Source organism: Tursiops truncatus, chromosome 12, assembly GCF_011762595.2.
Source record: "Tursiops truncatus isolate mTurTru1 chromosome 12, mTurTru1.mat.Y, whole genome shotgun sequence".
In the NCBI taxonomy this organism is placed as follows: Eukaryota; Metazoa; Chordata; class Mammalia; order Artiodactyla; family Delphinidae; genus Tursiops; species Tursiops truncatus.
In genome coordinates, this window is record NC_047045.1 from 86,471,910 (window position 1) to 86,480,657 (window position 8,748).

Here is an 8,748-nt window from a genome sequence, read left to right on the forward strand (position 1 = left end):
CTAACTGGTTATCCTGGGCAAGTGAGTTATCAATTGTCCTAAGTTTCCATTTCCTCATCTGCAAAATGGGTTTACTAAAAAATAGTAGGTATACCATTTCACAGGATTTGTGCAGGTCTGATTGGGATAATCCATGCACAATGCTTGAAATATCACATTAATAAATATGTAGTGTTATTACTGTAGTCATTTTCCTAGACCATATCTTATTGCTTTAACATAAGATAAGAACTGACAAGCCTCTTAGATAGACTTATCCACCAGAGGGCAGACAGCAGAAGCAAGAAGAACCACAATTTTGCAGCCTGTGGAACAAAAACCACATTCACAGAAAGACAGACAAAATGAAGAAGCAGAGGACTATGTACCAGATGAAGGAACAAGATAAAACCCCAGAAAAACAACTAAATGAAGTGGAGATAGGCAACCTTCCAGAAAAAGAATTCAGAAGAATGATAGTGAAGATGATCCAAGACCTCGAAAAAAGAATGGAGGCAAAGATAGAGATGATGCAAGAAATGTTTAACAAAGACTCAGAAGAATTAAAGAAAACAAACAAACAGAGATGAACAATACAATAACTGAAATGAAAAATACACTGGAAGGAATCAATAGCAGAATAACTGATGCAGAAGAACGGATAAGTGACCTGGAAGACAGAATGGTGGAATTCACTGCCATGGAACAGAATAAAGAAAAAAGAATGAAAAGAAATGAAAACAGCCTAAGAGACCTCTGGGACAACATTAAACACAACAACATTCACATTATAGGGGTCCCAGAAGGAGAAGAGAGAGAGAAAGGAACTGAGAAAATATTTGAAGAGATTATAGTCAAAAACTTCCCTAACATGGGAAAGGAAATAGCCACCCAAGTCCAGGAAGCACAGAGAGTCCCAGGCAGGACAAACCCAATGAAAAACATGTTGAGACACATAGTAATCAAACTGACAAAAATTAAAGACAAAGAAAAATTATTAAAAGCAACAAGGGAAAAATGACAAATAACATACAAGGGAACTCCCATGAGTTTAACAGCTGATTTCTCAGCAGAAACTCTACAAGCCAGAAGGGAGTGGCACAATATATTTAAAGTGATGAAAGGGAAGAACCTACAGCCAAGATTACTCTACCCGGCAAGGATCTCATTCAGATTCAACAGAGAAATCAAAAGCTTTACAGACAAGCAAAAGCTAAGAGAATTCAGCACCACCGAACCAGCTCTACAACAAATGCTAAAGGAACTTCTCTAAGTGGGAAACACAAGAGAAGAAAATGACCTACAAAAACAAACCCCCAAAAATTAAGAAAATGGTAATAGGAACATACACATCGATAATTACCTTAAATGTGAATGGATTAAATGCTCCAACCAAAAGACACAGGCTCTCTGAATGGATACAAAAACAAGACCCATGCATATGCTGTCTACAAGAGACCCACGGACCCATACAGATTGAAAGTGAGGGGATGGAAAAAGATATTCCATGCAAATGGAAATCAAAAGAAAGCTGGAGTAGCAACACTCATATCGGATAAAGTAGACTTTAAAATAAAGAATGTGGGCTTCCCTGGTGGTGCAGTGGTTGACAGTCCGCCTGCTGGTGCAGGGGACACAGGTTCATGCCCCGGTCTGGGAAGATACCACGTGCCGCGCAGCAGCTGGGCCCGTGAGCCATGGCCGCTGAGCCTATGTGTATGGAGCCTGTGCTCCACAACGGGAGAGGCCCCAACAGTGAGAGGCCCGCATACCACAAAATAAATAAATAAATAAAATAAAGAAAGTGGGGCTTCCCTGGTGGCACAGTGGTTAAGAATCCGCCTGTCAATGCAGGGGACATGGGTTTGAGCCCTGGTCCAGGAGGATCCCACATGCCGCGGAGCAGCTAAGCCCGTGTGCCACAACTACTGAGCCTGCGCTCTAGAGCCCTCAAGCCACAACTACTGAAGCCCACGTGCCTAGAACCCGTGCTCTACAACAACAGAAGCCACCGCAATGAGAAGCACGCACACTGCAACAAAGAGTGGCCCCCAGTCACGACAACTAGAGAAAAGCCCGCATGCAGCAACAAAGACCCAATGCAGCCAAAAAAAAAAATACATAAGAAAAAAAAGAAACGAATGTTACAAGAGACAAGGAAGGACACTACATAATCATCAAGGGATCAATCCAAGAAGAAGATATAACAATTATAAACATATATGCACCCAACATAGGAGTACCTCAATACATAAGCAAATGTTAACAGCTATAAAAGAGGGAATCAATGGTAACACAATAATAGTGGGGAACTTTAACACCTCACTTACACCAATGGACAGATCATCTAGACAGAAAATTACTAAGGATACACAAGATTTAAATGACCCAATAGACTAGATAGGTTAATTGACATTTATAAGACATTCCATCCAAAAACAGCAGATTACACTTTCTTCTCAAGTGCACATGGACCACTCTCCAAGATAGATCACATCTTGGGTCACAAATCAAGCCTCAGTAAATTTAAGAAAATTGAAATCATATCAAGCGTCTTTTCCGACCACAACCTAGCTATGAGACTAGGTATCAATTACAGTAAAAAATCTGTAAAAAATACAAACACATGGAGGCTAAACAATACATTACTAAATAACAAAGAGATCACTGAGGAAATCAGAAAGTACCTAGAGACAAATGACAACAAAAACACGATGACCCAAAACCTATGGATGCAACAAGAACAGTTCTAAGGGGGAAGTTTATAGCAATACAATCCTACATCAAGAAACAAGAAAAATCTCAAAATAAAAAATCTAACCTTACACCTAAAGGAATTATAGAAAGAAGAAAAAACAAAACCCAAAGTTAGTAGAAGGAAAGAAATCATAAACATCAGAGCAGAAATAAATGACATAGAAACAATAGCAAAGATCAATAAAACTAAAAGCTGGTTCTTTGAAAAGATAAACAAAACTAATAAACCTTTAGCCAGCCTCGTCTAGAAAAAGGAGAAGACCCAAATCAATAAAATTAGAAATGAAAAAGGAGAAATTACAAGACATCACAGAAATACAAAGCATCATTAGAGACTACTACAAGCAACTCTATGCCAATAAAATGGACAACCTGGAAGAAATGGACAAATTCTTAGAAAGGTATAACCTTCTAACACTGAACCAGGAAGAAATAGAAAATATGAACAGACCAATCACAAGTAATGAAATTGAAACTATGATTAAAAATCTTCCAACAAACAAAAGTCCAGGACCATGTGGCTTCACAGGTGAATTCTATCAAACATTTAGAGAAGAGCTAACACCCATCCTTCTCAAACTCTTCCAAAAAGTTGCAGAGGAAGGAACACTCCCAAACTCATTCTATGAGGTCACCATCACCCTGATACCAAAACTAGACAAAGATACTACAAAAAAAAGAAAATTAATGACCAATATCACTGATGAATATAGATGCCAAAATCCTCAACAAAATACTAGCAAACAGAATCCAACAACACATTAAAAGGATCACACACCATGATCAAGTGGGATTTATCCCAGGAAGGCAAGGATTCTTCAATATATGCAAATCAATCAGTGTGATACACCATATTAACAAATTAAGAATAAAAACCATATGATCAAAAAAACAAAATAAAACAAACAAAACAAAAACCCATATGGTCGTCTCAATAGATGCAGAAAAAGCTTCTGACAAAATTCAACACCCATTTATGACAAAAAACTCTCCAGAAAGTGGGCACAGATGGAACCTACCTCAACATAATAAAGGCCATATATGACAAACCCACAGCAAACATCATTCTCAATGGTGAAAAACTGAAAGCATTTCCTCTAAGGTCAGGAACAAGACAAGGATGTCCACTCTCACCACTATTATTCAACATAGATTTGGAGGTCTTAACCATGGCAATCAGGGAAGAAAAAGAAATAAAAAACACAAACTGGAAAAGAAGAAGTAAAACTGTCACTGTTTGCAGATGACATGATACTATACATAGAGAATCCTAAAGATGCCACCAGAAAATGACTACAGCTAATCAGTGAATTTGGTAAAGTTGCAGGATACAAAATTAATGCACAGAAATCTCTTGCATTCCTATACACTAACAACAAGAGATCAGAATGAGAAATTAAGGAAATAATCCCATTCACCATTGCAACAAAAAGAATAAAATACCTAGGAATAAACCTGCATAAGGTGGTAAAAGACCTGTACTCAGAAAACTATAAGACACTGATGAAAGAAATCAAAGAAGACACAAACAGATGGAGAGACATACCATGTTCTTGGATTGGAAGAATCAATATTGTGAAAATGACTATACTACCCAAAGCAATCTATAGGTTCAATGCAATCCCTATCAAATTACCAATGGCATTTTTTACAAACTAGAACAAAAAATTCTTAAAATTTGTATGGAGATACAAAAGACCCCGAATAGCCAAAGTAATCTTGAGGGGAAAAAAGGGAGCTGGAGGAAACAGACTTGCTGACTTTAGACTATACTACAAAGCTACAGCAATCAAGACAGTGTGGTACTGGCACAAAAACAGAACTATAGATCAATGGAACAGGATAGAAAGCCCAAAGATAAACCCATGCATCTATGGTCAACTAATCTATGACAAAGGAGGCAAGGATATACAATGGAGAAAAGACAGTCTCTTCAATAAGTGGTGCTGGGAAAACTGGACAGTTTTATTTTATTTTATTTTTTTATTATTTTATTTTATTTATTCATTATAAATAAAATTTTTTTATTTTATTTTATTTATTTTATTAGAACACTCCCTAACACCATATACAAAAATAAACTCACAATGGATTAAAAACCTAAATGTGAGACCAGACACTATAAAACTCTTAGAGGAAAACATAGGAAGAACACTCTTTGACATAAATCACAGCAAGATCTTTTTTGAGCCACATCCTAGAATAATGGAAATAAAAACAAAAATAAACAAATGGGACCTAATGAAACTTAAAAGCTTTTGCACAGCAAAGGAAACTACAAACAAGATGAAAAGACAACCCTCAGGATGGGAGAAAATATTTGCAAATGAATCAACAGACAAAGGATTAATCTCCAAAATATATAAACAGTTCATGCAGCTCAATATTAAAAAAACAACAACCCAATCCAAAAATGGGCAGAAGACCTAAATAGACATCTCTCCAAAGAAGACATACAGATGGCCAAGAGGCACATGAAAAGATGCTCAACATCACTAATTATTAGAGAAATGCAAATCAAAACTACAATGAGATATCACCTCACACCAGTTAGAATGGGCATCATCAGAAAATCTACAAACAACAAATACTGGAGAGGGTGTGGAAAAAAGGGAACCCTCTTGCACTGTTGGTGGGAATGTAAATTGATACAGCCACTATGGAGAACAGTATGGAGGTTCTTTAGAAAAGTAAAACTAGAGTTACCATATGACCCAGCAATCCCACTACTGGAGATACACCCAGAGAAAAACATAATTCAAAAACACACATGCACCCCATTGTTCATTGCAGCACTATTTACAATAGCCAGGTCATGGAAGCAACCTAAATGCCCATTGACAGATGAATGGATAAAAAAGATGTGGTACATATATACAGTGGAATATTACTCAGCCATAAAAAGGAACGAAATTGAGTCATTTGTAGAGACATGGATGCATCTAGAGACTGTCATACAGAGTGAAGTAAGTCAGAAAGAGAAAAACAAATATCGTATATTAACACATATATGTGGAATCTAGAAAAATGGTACAGGAGAACCAGTTTGCAAGGCAGAAATAGAGACACAGATGTAGAGAACAAACGTATGGTCACCAAGGGGGGAAAGGGGGTGGTGGTGGTGTGATGAAAATTGAGAGATTGGGATTGACGTATGTACACTAATATGTATAAAATAGATAACTAATGAGTACCTGCTGTATAAAAAAATAATTAAATTTTAAAAATTAATTAATTGAAAAACATAAGAACCATTTTGCTCCTTATTATACTATTATATGTAGGATACTTTTTATTTTTAGTTCATTCTCTAAAGCCTTTTCCCATAGCACTGTAAATATCACAGATTGAAGCCTGTAAGTCTTATTTAAATTCAGCTATTTATATATATATATATATATGTAAAGTCTTACCGTCTCCTAGAAAGCTATAAAATGGAAAACTCTAATTGTAGGATCACACATTAACAAGCACTTACATGTGTATCATGGTTTCTGGTTTATGAACTAGTGTATATATGCAGTCTTCTGTACAGGGGTTTTCTGTTTAGTGTGTTTGTTTTCCACATTGTGTGTTTTTATTTTTCTAGTTGTTTTTACTCTGTATTTAGATGATTATACACTTTGAATTGGAAGAAACATCCACTGAGGTGGATTCACCTAGCATCCACTTAGGTGAAACTCCATCTCAAACCTGAAATTCCAGGGTGGGCAGGGTGAAGGGGGTTAGTTAGGGAGAAAAGGGGATGGTAGTGTCCGCTTCAGGCTTCTACACTCCCAAGTTACCAAAGGTCAGCCTGGACCAAAGATACACCTTTAGTCATTAAAAAAATTCCTCTTATATTGAACTGGAATTTACTTCTTTGTAATTACTTCCCACTGGTCCTAGTATGGTCTCTGAAGCTACTTAAGATAAATATGAAATATGCTCATTGGAATATGAATTAAATATGAAATCTGCATGAGAACCCCAAGTGTATGAGGTCACTTATGCTTCCTTAAACATGTCTTCCCAGGCTCAGGTCACCTGTTTGAGTCTTTCCTGTGTGGAAGTTTCTAGAGCCTTACCATCCAGCCCAGTTTTTTTTTTTTCTGGGGGGATTTTTTAAAGGGCATTTCCATCCTTGTCTTGAAACTTCCATGAAATCTTATAAGTTGCCTACCAAAACCTTTCCCGCTGTTGCCAGCATAAATACTTCTATACACATGCATGTACCTGTGGACAAAGAAACTGCATTCATTTCTTCTTTGAATGCAGAGGGGTGACCAGAAACCATTAACATCAAAAACACTTTTAATTTCTTCATTTCTGCAGAGACAATAAAGCCTTACTTTCAGGTAGATCATGATATTTTTTCAAAAGCTCCACATTTCTAACATTATTTGAGAAAGCCACCCTTCCTAGTCTAATATGTAAGGTTTATCTTGATTGAAAAGTGTTAAATGGAAGTTCTGAGTCTGCAGTCATGAAAGCATCTTGTCTTCTTTCCAGAGAATGCAGGGCAGGAGACGAATGTTGGCTGCAAATTAAACTTTCAGCCGTCTCCAACCGTCTGACAGAGCGGCCCCCAAATCCTGCCCTGTCTAGCAATGGAGAAGGCCGCGCTCCTGACACCCGGGTGTGAAGGCCCGGCCCACCGGGCTCCTCTAGGAGGGCCCAGAGACCGGTGCGCTGGCCCACCAGTGCACCGCAGGGACAAGAGACAAACCGAAACATCTGCCCTCCACCAATGGCTTTGGGTACCACAGACACCCACACAATTTTCTGGTGAAGAAAAGGTTCAGGACACAGCATAACGAGTTGTTCAGAAAAAGAATTTGATAAAAACCATACACGACAAAGTAAAATCCAGTTGAAACAGCATACACTCTTCACTTTTGTCTTTAAACGAATTTGTGCCAGGCACTTGCCCCTAAGGTTCTTCTCATGGTAACCTCATGAAATAGGCATGATTATCACCACTTCCTAGATGCACTCAGGGGTCTGAGGACCTGCTCAGAATGCCTGTAAAGGAGCAACGCAAGGAGTCAGACCCAGACTGTCTTACTCCAAACCTGAGGGGTCCCTCTATCCTTGCTGCTATGTCTGAGTATGCAAATAAAAATCCAACACTATGAACCAACTCAAAAAAATTATCTCATTTTGAAACCCAACCGGTGAAGTACAGGTATGAAAATACAGCTCATGATATTTCACATTCTATCCTAGATTCTCCTGTCTTTCAGTTTCTAAGCCGGGCCATGCTAGCTTCTTGCTGAAGATGTTATCTGAGCTCTAGAATAGCAGTTAAAATGACACTCGGGAGGGAATGGCGATGCACAGGACAGCAAAGGCAGAAGGATGGAAAGCACACATCCTATCAGAAGAAACCCATTCTCAGGTCCGGTAGTAGTGGAGCTGGGAACTTAGAGACCATCCTACCTAAACTCACCAGAGACACATGGGACGAGCCCTCTCCTTTCTAGAAAAGCAAATCCTTTAAGACTGTACTGAAACCTATTATCTATAGGAAACCTCCTTAGTTTGTTTTCACCCTTACTTTATATAATAAAGGATAAGAATAATTTATTTTCTTTCTCTCTAAACGCGTTTCTATTTGGTGATTTCATCATTCTCCTTGAGTCACGTTTAGTGTATGTTTTTTCTCCCAGACATACTACAGTCTCTTTGGAGTCAGGGATCATGACTTCCTTCTTTTACATCAATCAAATGAAACTATTTGGATTATGCAAAACATTATTCTGCATACAGTAAGAATTTTAAAACGCTTATTACGCTAACCACTTCTCTGAAATGAATATGTTAATTCTAAGTAATTAAAAAGCTTGGAACATAGTAGACATGCAAAGAACTATTCCCAAATGAAAATTAAAATATAGTTATTAGAAAACACACTTTTCATCAATAAGAGAAATCTCACCTCTTTCCTCTGGTCAGCATTGACCAATAGCCTAGTTCCTCTTCTCCTACGAGAAGACACTGGAAAGAGAACATTTCATTATCAAGGCCCTA